The 23,896-nt window shown below is 43.6% G+C and overlaps 1 pseudogene; it reads right to left on the bottom strand.

Annotated features, from left to right (window-relative positions):
* Positions 1 to 2,019: 2,019 nt before the first annotated feature.
* On the bottom strand, positions 2,020 to 17,028 carry LOC103346781 (speckle-type POZ protein-like; annotated as a pseudogene).
* Positions 17,029 to 23,896: the final 6,868 nt, after the last annotated feature.

Below are 23,896 nucleotides of genomic sequence, written 5' to 3'. Positions count from 1 at the left end.
GGGATACAGAGCCTCCGCGAAAAAGGCACAAGTGTGCAAAAGACAGGTGACCTACCTGGGATACCTGCTAGAAGGTGGTCAGCGGTGGCTAACAGAGGGCCGGAAACAGTCGCCCTAATTCCACTGCCCAAGAGCGCCCGACAAATGTGAGAATTTCTCGGCAGTGCAGGCTTCTGCCAACTATGGATACCAGGATTTGCGGAATTAGCAGCACCTCTGTACCCCCTCGCTAAACCCAATGCCCCCTTTATATGGGAAAAAGAACATCAAATGGCATTTGATCAAATCAAAAGGGCTCTATTGTCAGCCCCTGCCCTAAGCCTCCCCGATGTGACTAAGCCCTTCACATTGTACGTTGATGAACAAAGGGGAATAGTGAAGGGCGTCCTGGTTCAGAAACTGAGACCTTGGAAAAAGCCGGTGGCTTACTTTTCAAAAAAATTGGATAATGTGGCCACTGGTTGGCCCCCGTGTCTGCACATGGTGGCCACAGTGGCAGTCCTTGTCAAAGACGCAGATAAATTGACTCATTGACACCATCATCCAGCAGCCGCCAGATAGGTGGCTCTCCAATGCCCGAGTGACTCACTACCAAGCTATGTTGCTCAACCCGGAGCGGATTCAGTTCGGACCTGCCACCCCCCTGAACTCCCGGATATGGAACCTGGCACCTGGGTACCTCATGACTGTCATCAAATCTTGGTTGAGGCCCATGGCACCCGGGAGGACCCGACGGATCGGCCGTTACCGGATGTGGAACACACCTGGTACACCGACGGGAGCAGTTTTCTACAAAACGGTGAGCAGAGGGCAGGGGCGGCCGTGGTGGATGGACACTCCATAATATGGGCAAGCACCTTGCCTGTGGGAACCTCGGCTCAGAAAGCCGAGCTTGTGGCCCTCACACAGGCCCTTAAACAAGCTAGCGGAAAAAAAGTTAACATCTATACTGATAGCCACTATGCATTCGCTACTGCCCATATACATGGAGAAATTGACCGAAGAAGAGGCCTCTTAACCTCAGCAGGAAAAGACATAAAAAACAAGACTGAAATTTTAGACCTCTTACGGGCACTTTTCCTACCTAAAAAGTTGAGCATAATTCACTGTCCTGGACACCAGCGGGGAAGTGACCCTATAACAAGAGGAAATAAAATGGCGGACGAGGTTGCCAGAACGGCTGTGGTAGGCCCGCAGACTCTATACCTGAGTACTGTGGTGGCCCACCATACGCCAGACCGCGGGGACCTCCCCTTCCCCTACTTAGATCAAGATTTGGACGAGGACCGGCGCCGTGGCTCAATAGGCTAATCCTCCACCTTGCGGCGCCGGCACACCGGGTTCTAGTCCCGGTCGGGGCGCCGGATTCTGTCCCGGTTGCCCCTCTTCCAGGCCAGCTCTCTGCTATGGCCAGGGAGTGCAGTGGAGGATGGCCCAGGTGCTTGGGCCCTGCACCCCATGGGAGACCAGGAAAAGCACCTGGATCCTGGCTCCTGCCATCGGATCAGTGCGGTGCACCGGCTGCAGCGGCGGCCATTGGAGGGTGAACCAACGGCAAAAGGAAGACCTTTCTCTCTGTCTCTCTCTCTCACTGTCCACTCTGCCTGTCAAAAATAAAAAAATAAAAATAAAAAAAAAATAAAAAAAAAAAAAGATTTGGACGAAATCCAGCGGCTTAGGGCGGATTACGGTGAACAAAAGGGAGTTTGGACATTCCAGGACAAAGTTGTCCTGCCCCACAAAATGGCCCGTGAACTAATAACTCAACTCCATAAGTGGACTCATTTAGAACATAAAAAACTAAAAATGCTGCTGCAACAAAAAGATCAACCTTACTTTATCCCAAGGCTTAACTCTCTAGTTCAACAGGTCACCGAGTCCTGCGTTCCCTGCGCTAAGGTCAATGCAGGGCGCCTCAAGCTGCCGGAAGGAACAAGGTCCCGGGGGGATCGACCCGGAGTCAATTGGGAGGTAGACTTCACCGAGGTTAAGCCAGGAAAATATGGTAACAAGTATCTCCTAGTTTTTGTAGACACCTTCTCTGGGTGGGTGGAAGCCTTCCCCATCAAACGAGAAACCACTCAAGTGGTCGTCAAAAAAATCATCGAGGACATCTTCCCGCAGTTTGGTCTCCCTCAGGTAATTGGGTCTGATAACGGACCTGCCTTTGTCTCCCAGGTAAGTCAGCTGGTGGCCAAAACACTGGGGATAAATTGGAAATTACATTGTGCTTATAGACCCCAAAGTTCAGGACAGGTAGAAGGGACAAATAGAACAATTAAAGAGACCTTAACTAAATTAGCTATGGAGACTGGCACTAGAGACTGGGTCCAACTCCTCCCTATGGTCTTGTTCCGGGTCCGGAACACCCCCTCACACCATGGGTTAACCCCATATGAAATACTGTATGGGGGATCCCCTCCCGCCGCAAATCTGCTTGACCCTATGCTTGACCCCTTTATTAACGCACCTAATTTGCAGGCATGACTAAAGGCGCTCCAGATTATACAGAACCAGATCTGGAGACCTCTAGCTGCGGCCTACTGGACCGGGAACGCGTCAGTCCCTCACTCCTTCCAAATCAGCGACTCTGTCTACGTCCGAAGACACCAGTCTAAGACTCTCGAACCCCGCTGGAAGGGCCCCTACACTGTACTGTTGACCACTCACTCCAATAGCCCTTAAGGTAGACGGAATCACCACCTGGGTTCACGCGTCCCACGTCAAGCGAGCACCATCGGGAGCTGATAGAGCTTCGGGCGAGCCAGCACAATGGAAATTGCAACGCACCCAAAATCCGCTCAAGCTGACTTTAAAAAACTCCCTAATGCTTTTAACTTTGCTTACTTCCACTGTAATAGCCAGGAACCCCCGCCCACTTTACCCTGACCCAAGTTTCCGGAAAGGGAACATGCCTAGGAAACCCTTCCCCATCTCATATACAACTGTGTAATGTTACCATCCCAAGTGCAAATTTAACAACCTATGCCCATGTTAGTCCAGGCTACGGAAACTGGTGGGCTTGTAACAAGGGACTTACCCCCTGTGTGTGTCCCTCGGTCCTTAGTGCCACCCAGGACTTTTGTTATGGTACAGCTAGTGCCTAAAATAATTTACCATCCAACCAACACACTAGAAGATTCCTATGATAGACGCCCCACCCGCATCCGTAGAGAGCCAGTTTCTCTGACCCTAGCAGAGTCCTGTTAGGGCTCGGAGTTGGGGCCGGGGTTGGAACTGGAACAACAGCCTTAATCCAGGGTCCTCGGCATTACAATGACTTAAAAATCGCCATTGATGAAGACATACAGGCCCTGGAACAATCTATAACTAGGCTGAAGGAATCCCTCACTTCCCTGTCCGAGGTAGTCTTACAGAATAGAAGGGGGGCCTTTGTGCAGCCCTTGGTGAAGAGTGCTGTTTTTATGTTGACCACTCGAGAGTCATAGAAGACTCCATGGCAAAACTAAGGGCTAGGTTGGACAAAAGACATAGAGATCAAGAGGCCCAACAAGGCTGGTTTGAGGGGTGGTTCAACAAGTCCTTCTGGTTAACCACTCTCATTTCCACAGTCACGGGCCCCCTCATTATCCTCCTCCTAATTTTAACTTTTGGCCCGTGCATCCTCAATCAATTGCTGCAGTTCATCCGGCACCGGCTGTCCATCATGCAGGCCCTTGTACTCACCCAACAATACCAGGCACTCAGGGACGACGCTGACCTTTAGATTTTAGGATTAAAATCTCTCCAAAAAGAAAAGGGGGGAATGAAGAACGTTAAAAATCAAACCAAGATGGAGTGACCTAAGCCAATACCATTAAAAACAAGAAGTTACCTTTGCCCCAAATAAAAAATCACAGCCCTAAACTTTTTCCCCCAAAGCTAAAATTAGGTGCAGCTATAAAAATAAGGGACCCTATGCTCAGCTAGCTGCGACACTTGTGCCTGGCTGTGCTAAGACCTAACCCAGTTTGTATGCCTCCTAATACTCAAATAACGGTGCGGGAAGCGGGACGCCGCTCTCCCACCAGGGGAACAAAGGGAGCGAGACGTCGTCCCCCTCAGGGTGAACAAGATGGCGCTGGCAGGGAAAGGAACTACTAAAGAAGTAAACAACAAAATGGCGACGAGGTGCATGCCTCCCATGTGATCCCGTAGCTGATTGGATAGAAGACGCATGCCCTTCACATGATCAGCTCACAGATTGGACTGCTGTGTGCATGGACTCTATAGTGCTTTTGATTGGTCGCTGCGGGTATATAAACCGTGTGGCTTTGTGCTGGGGGCGCTCTCTGGACTCCGAGTTCAGGAGGCCTGTCTGCGCAGACGCCGAATAAATCCTCTTGCTTTTGAATCAACTGGTCTGGAGTCTGAGTCTTTGGGGTGTGCCCCTCGACGTGTTAGCATCCTCACTCCGAGGGTCTAACAAAAGTACGAAAAAACAGGAATAAATTCAGTAATGAATATCTGAAATCCAAACCAATTTAAATATAATCAAGGAGACCCTTCTTATCTATTATCACAAATATCCCAGTTGCTTCCATGTGTCTTAAAAAATCATTTCAAAAGTTGACACAATTAATTACACCTTATTAATTCCCTCAAAACAGGAAAAATATATGTACCACTCAGCATACAAAAGTTACACATGAAAAGTGCATATATATCTTTCTTAATTGATCCACTCATTAAATTTACATTCGGTCATCCTTAACTTTTTTTTTTTTTTTTTGACAGGCAGAGTGGACAGTGAGAGAGAGAGACAGAGAGAGAAAGGTCTTCCTTTGCCGTTGGTTCACCCTCCAATGGCCGCCGCGGCCGGCGTGCTGCGGCTGGCGCACCGCGCTGATCCGATGGCAGGAGCCAGGAGCCAGGTGCTTTTCCTGGTCTCCCATGGGGTGCAGGGCCCAAGCACCTGGGCCATCCTCCACTGCACTCCCTGGCCACAGCAGAGGGCTGGCCTGGAAGAGGGGCAACCGGGACAGAATCCGGCGCCCCGACCAGGACTAGAACCCGGTGTGCTGGCTCCGCTAGGCGGAGGATTAGCCTAGCGAGCCGCGGCGCCGGCCCATCCTTAACTTTTAACATGTACAGAATTCTCATATAAACATAGGTCACTATAAGTTTTTTAAAAATTACTTCAGCAGAAAACATGCTTTCTTGTTGAAATCTTAACCTCAATTAGTTCTCGATCACTGTAAATTTGGATAATCCCACAGTTTGTTAAACAGTTAACATACAAACACCACAAATTTTACTAAAAGTCTTGGCCAACGCATTGCATATCTGCCCCTTGAAATGAAAAATAAATTAGAACTGAAGCAGTATATTGCCATAACTTACCTTGAAGGTAAGCAGGCTCATCTATATTTATATAACTTAGACTGGAGACATTACTGGTAATTTCTGATACACGTACTTTTAAGAAGAATCTACAATTAAACTTTGAGATAGCACAAGACAAAACCTCTAAATTCATTTTTCTTTTCAAGAAATAATGGAAGATCTTTTTGAAACTTAGTATCTTCAGTTATCCAAATCACCGCCTTATGGAGCTGCGCAATCCTGCGTAGCCTGGTCAAAATGGCAAGGCACAATAAAAAAAAATTAAAGTATTATATAAACAAGAGAAGTCATTGATAATTTAAGGCTTTGAAGTGAATTAATCAGACTAATTTAAAGCTTAAGAATAAAACATGAATTATCCACCTGAAATGCAAGTAATATGCTTTTCACCATCTGTTCTGTGTACAAGAAAACAGATACAACTCTTGCTTATGGTTTGTATATTAGCATCCTTTTGGACCTGGAAGGGTAACGGTCAATTCCATTTTTATAGTGTTCATGGAATATGTCAGGACTGTTTTAGCCATTTGCGAGGAATGCCAAACTGTGAACACTGTGCAGAGGCAAGTGCTCAGAAGGCTTCTGCTACTAAGTGAGGGCGTGACTGAATCATGGACTTCCACCCTGATGTTCCCGTTACGTCAGTTGCTTGACTGCTGTTCCAGATTTTCCCATCTTCACACCCAACCTGGCAAAGCACAGTGCACCTGTTAATAAAATCTATAGCTTGTGCTTTCAACTGTTCTGCATTGTACAAATCTGCAAGAAGAGGGGTATCAGCAACATTTTCTACTGAAAGGTCAATACACAAAGTTCTTCACACATGACCTAAAGTCGCTCCAGTGCAGATCTGTCTGCAGCTGCCAACAGTTGACAGCCATTTTATCAAGATTTGGTGGTTTCCTGTGTAAACGAATACCATCATTTCTTTAAAAAGGTCAGGGTCTAAATCACTTATTTCTACTCAATTCTTTTGCTTTCTTCCATTTCATGGTCAAACATTGCATTGAAAACTGGGGATTGGGCTGCAAGTACAGATTTATGAGCTTTAAATTCTTGTCCACGCGCAAAAAAAAACTGCAATCTGTAAATCTTATGTTTTCCCAGAAGTCACCTAAATCTTCTGCTAGTCGACATTCAGGCACCTTCAAAGCACTTGTATTAGTATGTCCGGATTTGTTTACCGCATCTTGGACCACACTCACCTCACAAAATAATATAAGCTTGTCATCTGGTAAAAGACCATTGGTTTCATCAAGCAAAAAAATCCTTTCTAATGAATTTTTTAAAACCCCAGTCCTGGGGCTGGCGCCATGGCACAGTGGGTTAACTCCTTGGCCTGAAGTGCTGGCATCCCATATGGTCCCAGCTGCTCCACTTCCAATCCAGCTCTCTGCTGTGGCCTGGGAAAGCAGCAGAAGATGGCCCAAGTCCTTGGGCCCCTGCACCCACGTGGGAGACCCAGAAGAAATCCTGGCTTCGGATTGGTGCAGCTCATCCAGTTGTGGCCAATTGAGGAGTGAACCAGCAGGTGAAAGCTCACTCGCTCACTCTCTCTCTCTCTGCCTCTCCTTCTCTCTCTGTGTAACTCTTTTAAGCAAATAAATAAATCTTTTAAAAAAATAAGAAAGGCTTTGCTGATGACCTGCTCCAAAGAGCAACCCCTTAGGCCCTCCTGATCCTCCCACTTTACCTAGCCTGATATCTTCCATTAGCACATTCTCCTGCTTACATGCTATTTGTGTTTATTCCTTTGTTTTTATATTATCTCCCTCTGCTGGGACACAAGCGCTGTGTGAACACAAATTATTCTATGCCTGGCATACAGTGGGCAGTAAATAAAGATATGGCTATGGAGACTGGGGTCAGAGTGACAGCTAAATTTAATTACTAGCAGATGTTGTCTTGGAAACTTTGAGGACATTTGGGAAAGAGCTTCTGATCTCTGGCTCCTGTGGGTATATCATTTGCCTGCTAACTACCTCCAACTTTGTTCAGCTGTGCAGAATAACTTCCCTGTTGAATCAAAAAAAAAGAGAGAGAGAGAGAGAGAGAGAGAGAGAGGTTTACCACGCCTAACCTGGGAGTGTCACCTTTGGCACACCAAACAGAGCTCTCAGGCCACACCCATCTCAAGCCCTAAGGCTCCATCAAAAACAGATAGTCCACTTAATCTAGAGTCATAGTATAACAAGAAAAAGCACCACAGTGAAGAAACCAAATATCTCCAATATGACAAATAACAAACGCAAAAACCAAGGTAATAAAAACAAGGAAGTCACCATGAAGCCCTCAAATGAAAAAGACACCCCAATTCAAGATTATGAGGATGATGACATAGAAGAAATGCAAGAAGCAGATCTCAAAAAATTGATAAGAACATTAAGAAGTTCTCAAAAACAAATTCTTGAACTACAGAAATCCTTAATGGACAAGATAGAAAATCTCTCTCGTGAAAATGAAATATTAAGGAGGAATCAAAATGAAACGAAACAACTAGTACAACAGGAAACTGGGATAGTGACTGAAGTGAAGAATTCAATAGATCAAATGAAAAACACAATAGAGAGCCTTACAAACAGAATGGGAGAAGCAGAAGAGAGAATATCGGAAACTTTGAGGACAGATATTTCCTGGCAAGTCAGATTTGAAAACAGGTAAGTATCTCTCAGCTAGGGTCTTGGCTTGCATCCTTTGTTTTCCATGGGACTCTAAGCACTTTCTGTTTTTTTCTTTGCTTCTTTAAAAATGGTAAAAATGATAAATTTTGATTTCTTTTTCCCAAATAGGTTTGTCATTTATTGTGTTTCAGGCTAAAATCTCACATTTTTTTTCTTTTGTTTAAAGGGAAATCCTCACATTGACCTGATACTATACTCAGATGAGTGTGACACTTAAAAATCTTCTCATTCAAAAGAGCACACAGCACAGATTGAGTAAGAATGAAAATGCCTGTGGAGACACTTCTGGGTGGTCCACATTGTATATTGCCTGTAAGTTTCACTCTTTTCTTTTCAAAGACTTGAGATTCCATTCTAAAAATAAAACAGTCCAAAGAAAACAAAAAATTTATTATCAAAATAATAATCTAGGCCTTGAATATTTCTTTCTCAGACTGAACTGAGATTATTTCTAGAATCAAAGCAGATGTCACCCATCCTGACTAAACTACACTATTTTGCTCTTGGACTTATATGAGATTTTTTCCATTTGGTGGCTGCAATTTTCCAATCTCAGTGTAAAATTTACTTTCTGGATAAAGACAACAATTTGGAAGTCTCTAAGCAAAATCCTGCACCAGCAGTGTACAGCAACTACATGTCCAAAGTGATTAATTTTGAAACCCTTTCAATGTTCCTGAGATTTGTCAGGATACCAGAACTTGGCGTGAAATGAAGATTTGCCAAACAGCTTCCCCTTAGCATGAAATCTTGAGTTGATTTAATGTCCAATGACTGGTACACCCCATCCCAGCCCAGCCCAGCCAAGAATGCCATTAGAAGTCTGGGGACATTTCTGTTAACTGTATTATCAGCCATCTTCTTAGGTCTCATCGAATCTCTGCTTAGTTGTTCCAACATTAAATAAGAATAGCTGTTAAGAATTTCTCCTTTGTTGAGCAAATCTTATCAAATTGTCACTTTCAATTTGAGACAATCTTTCAAAACTTTAATAAATTGCAGTGTACACACTTCCAGTCTTTGCTGGATATAATCTAATATCTAGCAACCTCCAGATATCCCACTTATTTCCAACCGTTTCTTCCATCTCAATTATCTCATAACTACCTTTGCTTTAGTTAACTCATAGAGATGAAGAAACATAATGAATGAAAGGAAGGTTCCTTCTCTTTCTGCAAACTATCAGGTGTGTGTCTATGTGTGTGTGTATGTATGTGTGTCTAGTCCAATAAAGGAAGAAAACTGTGTCAAGCTGAGGTTTTTGATACAGTCACCCATCATTCTAGTCTAGAATGGACTTTTGTGTGACTGGGTAGATTTGCTTTAATTCTCAGTAAACAAATATGCACCTCCCCCCATACACACACATTCACGTGAGTGTACGTGGACATACATCAACCATACTATTCATCCCAGATAATCTACATCAATTTTTTGTAAATAAAATCAGACCCAAGGAACAAATCGTCCAATGAATACTGAAAAGTAATTCTAAGTTTATTATAAATCTATTAGAGAAGGTATGTATGATTGCTTGAATTCTGGTATGCCCTGAAATTTCATTTGTTGAAATCCTCACCTCGAGTCATACAATATTTTGGTGTGGTACCTTTGGAAGGTTACTGGCTAATGAGGGTACAGTCCTCAAGAACGGGATTAGTGCCCTTAAAACACAATCTCCAGGGAGCTCTCCAGTGCTCTTTCTACCATGTGAGGGCACATTAAGAAGTTAGCAGTCAAGAAGACAGCTCTCACCAGAACCCGGCCCTGCTGGCAACCTGACCTGAGACTTCAAAAACAGTGAAACTTCTGTTGTTTATAAACCCCCCAATCTTAGTCCTTTGTTACAGCAGCATGAATGAAGCAAAACAGAAAACACAGCAAATCACATTTGGTCAAGCCTAAGATCTTTACCAGTAGCTGGAGCTCATCAACATTATTTGCAGTGTTTTCTTCTTTAGTCAAAGATGAAGTAAATACTGGGGAAATGCTACTATTTGTTTATCCACAATGGTGGGTAAGTGAGCATCTGTTACATGTCTTAATATGTTTTTAATATTTGCAATGAAAATAAGTTGAAGCAATTTCAAGGACAAGGTCCAGTCAGTATTAGATATCATGCTAAAGAATTTTGAGGCTTATCCCATAAGTCAATGGAAATTTATTTGGTTTTTGTGCAGAACAGTGATATGAAAACAAACACATTTCTATGTGGGGAGAAGTTAATTGGGCAATGCTGTGAGAGATGATTTGGCAGAACAAAGTCTAGTCTGACGAAAACAAGGCATGCCCTTGCAGCAGAGCTTGAAGAGAGTGAGATGAGTCGGAGAGGAACGGTGAGAGCAGGTCTCTTGGTTACGATGGCCCTAAAGAGCAGCGAGAAAATCTGCTCTAGAGCTTCTCATTTCTTCATGCATTTATGGACTCACTCCTTCTTGCAATATCTAGTGGGCACCCAGCTTAGTTAGGAACTTAGAGTATAAAGCTGTGGACCTTGCACCAGCCACTTACTAGTGCTAGAAACACAAGGAGATGGTACAGGATTGCGAAAAGGAGTGGTTGCTTACAAAACAGCCAGAGAAAGCAAAGGTCAAGATCTGGGGCATGTGTGAGCAGGGCTACCAGGGTGTCAGGTGAAGCATCCATAGCACAGAATGCAATGTGTCAATGCAACGTCACTGACTTTCACTGTTCTCCAACTGTAAGAACTGTCTTTGGATGTTATCACCTCCACTAATTTGTGATTTATGAATGTAAACAAAGCTGCTTGAATTCCAAAAGCCTGGAAATTGGTGCAGTTTTACAATCTTCAGTTAGTCCCACACTAGACCTACTTCTGGAGGAGTTGAAAGGATGCGAGCATAGACAACAGGACAGGGAAGGCGGCATCAGATTCTTCTGCATTCAGGAGTCTCAGTCCAACAAAAACTGATGTGCTCCACAGCACCATCTGAAAATAACATTTGGATGGCCAACAGACACATGGAAAAATGCTCAGGGTCCCTAGCCATCAGGGAAATGCAGATCAAAACCACAATGAGGTTTCACCTCACCCCGGTTAGAATGGCTCACATACAGAAATCTACCAACAACAGATGCTGGTGAGGGTGTGGGGAAAAAGGGACACTAACCCACTGTTGGTGGGAATGTAAACTGGTAAAGCCACTATGGAAGACAGTTTGGAGAGTCCTCAGAAACCTGAATATAACCCTACCATACAACCCAGCCATCCCACTCCTTGGAATTTACCCAAATGGAATTAAAGGGGAGAAAAAAAGAGCCAATTGCACCTCAATATTTGTTGCAGCTCAATTCACAATAGCTAAGACATGGAATCAACCTAAATGTCCATCAACGGATGACTGGATAAAGAAACCATGGGATATGTGCTCTATGGAACACTACACAGCAGTAAAAAAAAAAAAAAAATGAAATCCGGTCATTTACAACAAAATGGAGGAATCTGGAAAATATCATGAAATAAGCCAGTCCCAAAGGGACAAATATCTTATGTTCTCCCTGATTGATGGCAACTAAACGAGCATCTAAAAGGAAACCCATTCAAGTGAAATGGACACGATGAGAGACAATGACATGAGCAGCCCTTGTCTAGACTGTTGAGGAACAGCTTACTATTTTATTCCTTTTAGTATTTTGTTGTCATTGTTGTTGCTCTGTTTGTTCTACTTAATACCACTGGTTGAACTCTGTAATCAATACACAATCATTCTTAGGCATTTAAAATTAACAGAAAAGTGATCTCTGTGAAACATAGGAGTGGGAATAAGAGAGGGAGGAGATATATAGGTCGGCACACACTCACTCGGACTTACCTCCAATGGTAGAGCTAGAAATGTGCCAGGGGATTTCAACTCAATCTTATCAAGGAGGCTGTACCAATGCCAGCGCACTTGGTAAAGTGATAAGTATAAATACACAACCGATCAAAAAGACAGGGTAAGTGTTGAAGAGATTTCATAAATAAGACCAGTGTATACAAATAATTTAGGATAGAATTAAAAGGGAGAGAATGATCCTGCAGGGGAAGCAGGACACACAGCAGACTCATAGAATGGCAAACGCCCCAAACAGCACTTGGGCCTCAGAATCAACCCTTGGGGCATTCAGATCTGGCTAAAAGGTCCATGAGAGTCTCACAGGCATGGGAAGCCATGACACAGTGGCAAAAACAACCTAAATGAAAGATCCTGGTGAACAAGACCCCAGCAGAAGGATCAGGCCATCAAGGAGAGAGGCGCCTTTCTCTGAAGGGAGGAAGGAACCTCCACTGTGATATGTCCTTGACTAAACAAGTTCAGAGCTGGTGAACTCAAGGGGCTTCCATAGCCTAGACAGCTGATGGCAAGAGCCTAGGGTGATTGCTGATGTCATAAATAAGAGTGCCAATTGTTAAATCAACAACGGGAGTCACTGGGTACAGGCTCTCCACGTAGGATCTCTGTCCTTAATGTGTTTTACTATGAAACTTAAAGACAACACTACTAGTCGAAGAATGCCCTATACCTTGTGCGGTTGTGTGAGTGCAGCCTGTTGAAATCTTTGCTTAGTATATACTAAATTGATCTTCTGTATATGAAGGTAATTGAAAATGAAACTCGATGAAGGGCAGGATGGGAGAGGGAGTGGGAGAGGGGAGGGCTGTGGGAGGGAGGGAGGTTGTGGGGGGGGAGCCACAATAATACAAAAGTTGCACATTGTAAATTCAAATTCATTAAATAAAAAAAAATAAAAATAAATAAAACAATTTAAATGCAAAAAAAAGAAAATAATATTTGGAAACCTGCCTAGAGAGGTATAGACACTGGCTGTTTGGAGACTGAATTTTTTTAACTTTTATTAATAAATATTAATTTCCAAAGTACAACTTTTGGATTATAGCAGCTTTTTCCCCCCATAACCACCCTCCCACCCACAACCATCCCATCTCCCACTCCCTCTCCCATCCCATTCACATCAAGATTCATTTTCAATTCTCTTTATATACAGAAGATCAATTTAGCATATATTAAGTAAAGATTTCAACAGTTTGCACCCACACAGAAACACAAAGTGTAAAGTACTGTTTGAGCACTAGTTATAGCATTAAATCACAATGTACAACACATTAAGGACAGAGATCCTACATGAGGAGTAAGTGCACAGTGACTCCTGTTGTTGACTTTACAAATTGACACTCTTATTTATAACATCAGTAATCACCCTAGGCTCTTGTCTTGAGCTGCCAAGGCTATGGAAGCCTCTTGAGTTCGCCAACTTCGATCTTATTTAGACAAGGTCATAGTCAAAGTGGAAGTTCTCTCCTCCCTTCAGAGAAAGGTACCTCCTTCTTTGATGGCCCAGTTCTTTCGGCTGGGATCTCACAGAGATCTTTCATTTAGGCTTTTTTTTTTTTTTTTTTTTTTTTTTTTTTGCCAGAGTGTCTAGGCTTTCCATGCCTGAAATACTCTCATGGGCTTTTTAGCCAGACCCGAATGCCTTAAGGGCTGATTCTGAGGCCAGAGTTCTGTTTAGGACATCTGCCATTCTATGGGTCTGCTGTGTATCCCGCTTCCCATGTTGGACTGTTCTCTCGTTTTTAATTTTCTCAGTATTTGCAGACACTAGTCTTGTTTATGTGATCTCTGTGACTCTTAGTACTATCATTATGATCAATTGTGAACAGAAATTGATCACTTGGACTAGTGAGATGGCACTGGTACATGCCACCTTGATGGGATTGAATTGGAATCCCCTGGCATGTTTCTAACTCTACCATTAGGGATAAGTACGACTGAGTATATGCCAAACTGTACATCTCCTCTCTCTCTTATTCCCACTCTTATATTTAACAGGGATCACTTTTCAGTTAAATTTAAACACCTAAGAATAATTGTGTTAATTAAAGAGTTCAACCAATGATATTAAGTAGAACAAAAAAATACTAAAAGGAATAAAGTAGTAAGTTGTTCTCGATAGTCAGGACCAGGGCTGATCAAGTCACTGTTTCTCATAGTGTCCATTTCACTTCAACAGGTTTCCTTTTAGGTGCTCAGTTAGTTGTCACCATGCATCTTTTAAGAAAAGATAAATCTGAATATCATACTATCAGGGAGAGTGGGACATAGCAAACCAAAGTTGGACAGAGAGGGGCAGTGGTGCCAAACACGGGCTTGAACTAATTCTTCCTTTGGTACTAGGAGTCTCACAGCTTTGCACTGCTGATGTCCACTGCCCAAAATGAAAACCTTCCTTGAGCATGAATTCCCTTCACCTTGCTACGCCCATGGGAGGTCATTCAGCTAAAGCAATATTAATAAATGGTTCACCACATAGTAGCACTTAGATGAGCAATTAATAGTGTATTTTAAATAAGTGGTTCCAGTTGTACACAGAGACCAGTTTATGCATTAACAATGAAGGTAATAGGGCTGGCATTGTGGCACAGTGGGTTAACACCCTGCCTTGAAGTGCCGGCATCCCATATGGGAGTTGGTTCGAGACCCAGCTGCTCCACTTCCAATCCAGCTCTCTGCTGTGGCCTGGGAAGGCAGTGGAAGATGACCCAAGTCCTTGGGCCCTGCACCCATGTGTGAGACCTGGAAGAAGCTCCTGGCTCCTGGCTTCAGATCAGCCAATGGTTGCGGCCATTTGGGGAGTGAACCATCAGATAGAAAACCTCTCTCTCTCTCTCTCCCTCTCTCTCTCTCTCTCTCTCTGTGCCCCTCCTCTCTCTGTATAACTCTGAATTTCAAATAAATAAATAAAAATCTTAAAAAAAAAAATGAAGGCGGATAGGCAGCAAGTCCTTTGAATTAAACCAGTGGTGGGATAGAAGAATATGAATAACCTCCTGGATGTCTCTAATGGCTTTCAAGCCATATAGAGAGTAGAATGCTCACAAACAAAATTTTACACAGAACTATAATATACTGTATAGATAACAGGGGATCTGTTCTTATTGGAATGGGGAGCTGGCTTAAGGAACAAATTGTAACATATTAACAGTCCGCACACACCTGATGCTACTGCAATCACACTGTGGTCCTCAAATAATACTACCAAATTAGACCACTTCAGTGCTGATAAACAAGAGTCCCATGTGCTTCAGGGACTAAAATTAACCGCAGTATTTCTTTAAAATTACAGGTTGTCCATGACAAATATTGACTATCCTCTCAGATCAAAGTATGCTGTACCCTAGAAAACCCATAAACTGTTCACACAAATTAGCAGGTACATTTTAATAAACTCACCAGATCTAATTCATTCAAATGAGTGTCCTCATTTATCTAACACTTTCTGTGTGCCACACCCTCTTTTATGTTCTTCACATAGATGAACATCTTAAATTCTTATTATAACTCTACCAAGTAAGAACTGTGATTATACACATTTCCAGACAAGAAAACTCAATGAAATGCAGACTTAAGTGATTTACATCAGATTAAACAGCTAGAGATTACAATAGCTGAGATGGTAACCCAGGCAGACTAGCTCTCTGCTCTCCTGACCAATTCTTTGTAGAAGCTGTAAATTTATTTTAAGGATGCTATCATTTTCCAAATTGAGTTTTGGAATTCTATTTTAGGATTGTGTTAAATTGACAACACAACCCATGTCAATAATTGGGAATAGAGCATTTTTTTTTTATTCACAAACTGGTGTTCAAATCATATGGCACAATTTCAACCTCAAGAAATGAAACCTTAGGAAAATAGAAATGATTGATACAATTATGCTACAGAGAAAACACCAGTACCTGATTGTGTTGGCGCAGTGAAAAGAAACTGAGCACAAACAGTCCTGCTCCAGGCTGGAAACCACACCCCTAAATTCACTTGCCCCGGTACACTTCAGAATGTGACTACCTGGAGATAAGGCTTTTGAAAGAAGTAATTAAATTAAAAGTAAGTAATTTGGTGGACCTAATCCAAATAACTGGTATCCTTATGAGAGGAGGTTAGAACCCAGTCACACAGAGGGGAAGCCAGGTGAGGACTCAGGGAGAAGACAGCCACCTGCTAGTCAAGGAGAAAGGCCTTAGAAGGAACCAGACCTGCTCACACCACAGTCTCAGCTTCCAGCCTCTAGAACTGTGAGAAAACTAATTTTTGTTGTTCCAACAGAAGATCCCACACAATGGGGAGACCAAGAGCTGCTACAGCAGCAGACATGTGCACAATGGAAACTTTCTTGTCCATAGCTCAAGAGCCATGCATTAAGAATAGTGGCTACAGCAAAGTTGTATGTGACAAGATGGCTGACAACAGCAAAACAAAACAGTATTACTGGGTTAGTCCAGGAGCTCACAACTGCCTTAGCTTAGGTTACGAATGAAATGGGATTCCCTTAAGCACGCCTACAATACTGTAAAAAGAATGCTGCCCCTGGTGCAACTTCAGCTTTGCAAAGGACAGATGGCTCTTCAGCAGTGACTAGAAGGGAAAACCACAGTGACTCGCTTCAGATGGTACGAATCAGAGCTTGCTGAGGGCCAGAACAAGGCATTCTGAAGGAGGATGCAGCCAGGCAATTTTGGCTCAATGCCTTGGAAGTAAGAAACTGCGGCAAGGATGACTGGGTCAAGCGAAGAACCACCTCCACCGCTGCCATTTGGCACCGAGCTATGGCACCTCTCCTCTGCAATGCTGCAACCGCCTCTCAACTGTTCTCTTGCGTTCACCCTCGCCATCTGGAGTCTCCTCCAGACCACCCAAGGGGAGCCTCCACAAGCGCGTCACACAAGCTCACAACCCTGCTCCAACACACCCAGCTAATTCAAGTCCACAGGATGGCTGTGACCCTTCTCCCATCACATTTCTGACCTCCTGTCCTGCACCTCCCTTCCCTCTGGCCATAGAGGCCTCCTGAAGCTGCTGCTATCTGTCGCAGCTGGCAAAGGCTCCTCCCATGCCCGGCAGAACACACAAGACCAGCTCCCTCTCACCTTCAAGTTTTTGCTCACATCTGACCCTCTCAGGTTGGTCTTACAACTGCACATTCCATACACTCTCCTCTTTTTGCCCCTATTAATCTATCATTTGGTTATTATGTTTATTGTTTATTTCTGCCTTCTGCCACCAGAAGGCAAGTTCCATTAGGGCAAGCATTTTTTATGGAGAAGGACTGGGTATGTAGCAGGCATCTAATCTATATTTGCTTGATGAATGATGCTCACATTCTTGCTTTCTAAGAAATAAATGGGTCAGGGAGCATCCTCACCTGTAACAGAGTCATACTCAAGCCACAGGCTGGTGAGTAGCTCCCTCTTTTAGCCCACTTCCCACCAGGGTGTATAACAGTGTGACTTGGGGTGGAGCCTTGCATGAAAGAGAAAGAGAACTTACAAACTTGTAGCTAATGTCAGAAGGTAGATCTCTTCCCCTCTTAGAAGTCTTCTTTTGGTCTTTTTTTCCTTTTAGATGGTTTCTTTCATGGAACATTACTGGCTGAGTTGTGCCCAACAGCAAATTCCTATGTTGATGTCCTAACCATCCAGGCCTCTGAATGTCACTGTAATTGAAAACAGAGTCATTGCAAATGCAATTATTTATAAGTTAAGGTAAGCCCGATTGTAACATGAATGTTCTTATTAAAGGAGGAGATTTGGATTCAGAGATTTGCATAGAGGAAGCCCATGTGGAGACACAGGGAGATGGCCAACTGCAGGACAAGGAGAGAGGCTTGATACAGACCTTTTTCTAAGAGCCTTCAGCAGCAACTTAAGAGATGGGCCAAGGACCTCAATAGACATTTTTCAAAAGAGGAAATCCAAATGGCCAACAGACACATGAAAAAATGTTCAGGATCACTAGCAATCAGGGAAATGCAAATCAAAACCACAATGACCATTGAAAACTGGCACCAGACAGGGATGCCCACTCTCACCATTGCTATTCAATATAGTCCTAGAAGTGTTAGCCAGAGCCATCAGGCAAGAAAAAGAAATTAGGCCGGCACCGCGGCTCACTAGGCTAATCCTCCGCCTAGCGGAGCCAGCACACCGGGTTCTAGTCCCGGTCGGGGCGCCGGATTCTGTCCCGGTTGCCCCTCTTCCAGGCCAGCTCTCTGCTGTGGCCAGGGAGTGCAGTGGAGGATGGCCCAAGTGCTTGGGCCTTGCACCCCATGGGAGACCAGGAGAAGTACCTGGCTCCTGCCATCGGATCAGCGCAGTGCGCCAGCCGCAACACGCCGGCCACGGCGGCCATTGGAGGGTGAACCAACGGCAAGGTAAGACCTTTCTCTCTGTCTCTCTCTCTCACTGTCCACGCTGCCTGTCCAAAAAATAAATAAATAAATAAATAAAATAAAAAAAAGAAAGAAAAAAGAAATTAAAGGTATACAAATGGGAAAGGAGGAAGTTAAACTATCCCTATTTGCAGATGACATGATACTATATATAGGGGACCCGATAAACTCCTATAAGAGACTACTGGAACTCATAGAAGAGTTTGGTAAAGTAGCAGGATACAAAGTCAACGCTCAGAAATCAATAGTCTTTGTATACACAGACAATGCCAGTGCCAAGGAAGAACTACTAAGATCAATCCCATTCACGATAGCCACAAAAACAATCAAGTACCTTGGAATAAATTTAACCAAGGAGGTCAAAGACCTCAATGATGAAAATTACAAAACACTAAAGAAAGAAATAGAAGACGACACAAAAAAATGGAAAAAACTGCCATGCTCATGGATTGGAAAAATCAATATCATAAAAATGTCCATTCTCCCAAAAGCAATTTACAAGTTCAATGCAATACCAATCAAAATACCAAAGTCATTCTTCAAAGACCTAGAAAAAACAATGCTGAAATTCATATGGAGAAACAGGAGACCCAGAATAGCTAAAGCAATCCTTAACAATAAAAACAAGGCCGGAGGCATCACAATTCCAGATTTCAAGGCACACTACAGGGCAGTTATAATCAAAACAGCCTGGTACTGGTACAAAAACAGATGGATAGACCAATGGAACAGAATAGAAACACCGGAGATCAATCCAAACATCTATAACCAACTCATATTCGGCAAAGGACCTAAAACCCACCCCTGGAACAAGGACAGCCTCTTCAACAAATGGTGCTGGGAAAACTGGATGTCCACATGTCGCAGTATGAAGCAAGACCCCTACCTTATACCTTATACAAAAATCCACTCAACATGGATCAAAGAACTAGAGAAGCGCCACGACACCATGAAACTAATTGAGAGCATAGGAGAAACCCTTCAAGATATCTGAATAGGCGAGAATTCCTGGAGAAGACCCCACAGGCACGGGTAATCAAAGATAAAATAAACAAATGGGATTACCTCAAATTGAAGAGTTTCTTAACAGCAAAGGAAACAGTCAGGAAAGCGAAGAGGCAACCAAGAGAATGGGAGACGTTATTCGCAAACCACACAACAGATAAAGGATTAACAACTAGAATCTACACAACGATCAAAAAACACCACAGAATCAAAACAACCCAATAAAAAAAAATGGGCCAAGGACCTTAACAGACATTTTTCAAAAGAGGAAATCCAAATGGCCAACAGACGCATGAAAAAATGCTCAGGATCCCTAGCCATCAGGGAAATGCAGATCAAAACCACAATGAGATTCCACCTCACTCCGGTTAAATTGGCTTACATACAGAAATCAACCAACAACAGATGCTGGCGAGGATGTGGAGAAAAGGGGCCACTAATCCACTGTTGGTGGGAATGCTAACTGGTAAAGCCACTATGGAAGACAGTCTGGAGAATCCTCAGAAACCTGAACATAGCACTACCACAGGACCCAGCCATCCCACTCCTTGGAATATACCCAAATGGAATTAAAGGGGAGAAAAAAGCCATTTGCACCTCAATATTTGTTGCAGCTCAATTCACAATAGCTAAGACATGGAATCAACCTAAATGTCCATCAACGGATGACTGGATAAAGAAACTATGGGATATGTACTCTACGGAACACTACACGGCAGTGAAAAAAAACAATGAAATCCAGTCATTTACAACAAAATGGAAGAATCTGGAAAACATCATGCTGAGTGAAATAAGCCAGTCCAAAAGGGACAAATATCACATGTTCTCCCTAATCGATGGCAACTAAATGAGCATCTAAAATGATACGCCTTTCTCTGAAGGGAGGAAGGAACCTCCATTGTGATACGGCCTTGACTAAACAAATTCAGAGTTGGTGAACTCAAGGGGCTTCCATAGCCTAGACAGCGCATAGCAAGAGTCTCAGGTGATTGCTAACATCATAAATAAGAGTGCCAATTGTTAAATCAACAACGGGAGTCACTGGGTTCATGCTCCCCACGTAGGATCTCTGTCCTTAATGTGTTTAACTATGAAACTCAAAAACACTACTACTAGTCGAACAATACCCTATACCTTGTTTGGTTGTGTGAGTGCAGCCTGTTGAAATCCCTGCTTAGTATATACTAAGGTGATCTTCAGTATATGAAGGTAACTGAAAATGAAACGTGATGAAGGGCGGGGATGGGAGAGGGAGTGAGTGAGGGGAGGGCCACGGGAGGGAGGGAGGTTGGGAGCGGGGGAAGCCACAACAATACAAAAGTTGCATTTTATATTCTACTTAAAACTATTGGTTGAACTCTGTAATTAATACACAATTACTCTTAGGTGTTTATTAATGCTATAACTAGTACTCAAATAGTATTTTACACTTTGTGTTTCTGTGTGGGAGCAAAATGTGGAAATCTTTACTTAACATACGCTAAATTTATCTTCTGTATATAAAGATAATTGAAAATTAATCTTGATGTGAAGGGGAAGGGGAGAGGGAGTGGGAGAGGGGAGCGTTGTGGGTAGGAGGGAAGTTACGGGGGAGGGGGAGGAAGCTATTGTAATCCATAAGCTGTACTTTGGAAATTTATGCTCATTAAATAAAAAAAAAAAAAAACACATACACAATGAGGTTTCACCTCACCCCGGTTAGAATGGCTCACATTCAGAAATCTACCAACAACAGATGCTGTCGAGAATGTGGGGAAAAAGGGACACTAACCCACTGTTGGTGGAAATGCAAACTGGTTAAGCCACTATGGAAGTCAGTCTGGAGATTCCTCAGAAACCTGAATATAACCCTACTATTCGACCCAGCCATCCCACTCCTTGGAATTTACCCAAAGGAATTTAAATTGGCAAACAAAAAAGCGGTCTGCACCTTAATGTTTATTGCAGCTCAATTCACAATAGCTAAGACTTGGAATCAACCTAAATGCCCATCAATAGTAGACTGGATAAAGAAATTATGGGATATGTACTCTATAGAATACTATACAGCAGTCAAAAACAATGAAACCCAGTCATTTGCAACAAGATGGAGGAATCTGGAAAACATCATACTGAGTGAACTAAGCCAGTCCCAAAGGGACAAATATCATATGTTCTCCCTGATAGGCGACAACTAACTGAGCACCAAAGGGGAAACCTGTGGAAGTGAAATGGACATTATGAGAAACGGTGACTTGATCAGCTCTTGTCCTGACTGTTGATGTACAATGTAATACTTTATCCATTTTAGTATTTTTTTTGTTCTAGTACTATTGGTTGAACTCTGTAATTAACACACAATTATTCTTAAGTGTTGAAACTTAACTGAAAAGTGATCCCTGTTAAATATAAGAGTGGGAATAAGAGAGGGAGGAGATATACAAGTTTTATTGACTCTCTTGAAAATTAAGAAAAATGGGCCGGCGCCGCGGCTCACTAGGCTAATCCTCTGCCTAGCGGCGCCGGCACACCGGGTTCTAGTCCCGGTCGGGGAGCCGGATTCTGTCCCGGTTGCCCCTCTTCCAGGCCAGCCCTCTGCTGTGGCCAGGGAGTGCAGTGGAGGATGGCCCAGGTGCTTGGGCCCTGCACCCCATGGGAGACCAGGAAAAGCACTTGGCTCCTGGCTCCTGCCATCGGATCAGCGCGGTGCGCCGGCCGCAGCGCGCCGGCCGCGGCGGCCATTGGAGGGTGAACCAACGGCAAAAGGAAGACCTTTCTCTCTGTCTCTCTCTCTCTCACTGTCCACTCTGCCTGTCAAAATAAAAAAAAAAAATAAAAAAAAGAAAATTAAAAAAAATGAATATAATACCTTAGAAAATTATTAATAAATTAGAAACATGTGATACTGACATAAAACACTCCTGGCCAGACACATAGCAGGTAGAAGTCATCATGTCTTTCTCAAAATGATTGTGTGCACTTTGCTCAGCTCACAATCTCTATATGGCAAAGTTCTGCTTCCATTAATTCAAATATAATAACATTTTAATACATGGTTAAAGCATACGTACTTATAAATGGTTTTAGGCAACAAGCAATATTAATTGTTGGCATTAAAAATACCATCATCCTGCTTCCAGCTTTTAAAACTGATTCAAAGGGGCTGGTGCTGTGGTGTAGCAGGGAAAGCCGCTGTCTGTAGAGTTGGCATCCCATATGGGCGCCGGTTCGTGTCCTGGATGCTCCTCTCCCGATATGGATCTCTGCTATGGCCTGGGAAAGCAGTAGAAGATGGCCCAAGTCCTTGGGCTCCTGTTCCCACATGGGAGACCCGGAAGAAGCTCCTGGCTCCTGGCCTCTGATAGGCCTAGCTTGCGGCCATTGTAGCCATTTTGGGGAGTCAATCAGCAGATGGAAGACCTTTCTCTCTGTCTCTCCCTCTCTCTGACTTTAACTCTACCCTCAAATAAATAAAAACAATATCTTTTAAAAAATGATTCAAGGAACCAGCACTGTGGGTAGTAGGTAAAGCCCATATGGGCACTGAGTCAAGTCCCAGCTGCTTCTGCCTCTCTGTAACTCTGCCTTTCAAATAAATAGATAAATAAATGAAAATGATTCAGAAATTTTTCTTGGAACAATATCATCCACATTTGGAAGAGGTCCTGCTGTGTATGTTTGTATGTATGTGTGCAAATATCTAAGTAGATAATTTCTAACAACTGAGTCCTGCCAAAGGCATCTTATTAACTAGCTCACTTAAAAGTGTCAGTTATGACAATTCCCTCAATGAAAACCAAGATAAGCGAAGACATATACTTTTTTTTTTTTTTTGACAGGCAGAGTTAAACACTGAGAGACAGAGAGAAAGGTCTTCCTTTCCGTTGGTTCACCCTCCAATGGCCGCCGTGGCCGGTGTGCTGTGCCAATCTGAAGCCAGGAGCCAGGTGCTTCCTCCTGGTCTCCCATGTGGTTGCAGGGGCCACGTACTTAAGACATCCTCCACTGCCTTCCTGGGCCACAGCAGAGAGCTGGACTGGAAGAGGAGCAACTGGGACAGAACCGGCACCCCAACCGGGACTAGAACCCAGAGTGCTGGCGCCGCAGGTGGAGGATTAGCCTAGTGAGTGGCGGCACTGGGGTAAGACACATACTCTTAAGATACTGTTGATGGGGCTGGCGCTGTGGTGTAGCAGATAAAGGTGACCAGCTGCTCCACTTCCAATCCAGCTTCCTACTACTGTGCCTGGGAAAGCAGTGGAAGGTGGTCCAAGTCCTTGGGCCCCTCACCCACGTGGGAGACCTGGAAGAAGCTCCTGGCTCCTGGCTTCAGATCAGCCCAGCTCTGACCATTGCAGCCATTGGGAGAGAGAACTAGCAGATGGAAGATCTCTCTCTCTCTCTGCCTTTAACTCTGACTTTCAAATAACTAAACAAATCTTTAAAAAAGATACTGTTGGTGAAAAATTAGTAAAAGTAAATAGGAAACGGCCAGCGCCACAGCTCACTAAGCTAATCCTCCGCCTTGCGACGCCAGCACACCGGGTTCTAGTCCCGGTCGGGACGCCGGATTCTGTCCCGGTTGCCCCTCTTCCAGGCCAGCTCTCTGCTGTGGCCAGGGAGTGCAGTGGAGGATG

The sequence above is a fragment of the Oryctolagus cuniculus genome, chromosome 19, assembly GCF_051225735.1.
Source record: "Oryctolagus cuniculus isolate XC-2025 breed Fujian yellow rabbit chromosome 19, ASM5122573v1, whole genome shotgun sequence".
In the NCBI taxonomy this organism is placed as follows: Eukaryota; Metazoa; Chordata; class Mammalia; order Lagomorpha; family Leporidae; genus Oryctolagus; species Oryctolagus cuniculus.
This window is presented reverse-complemented; position numbering and strand designations above follow the sequence as displayed.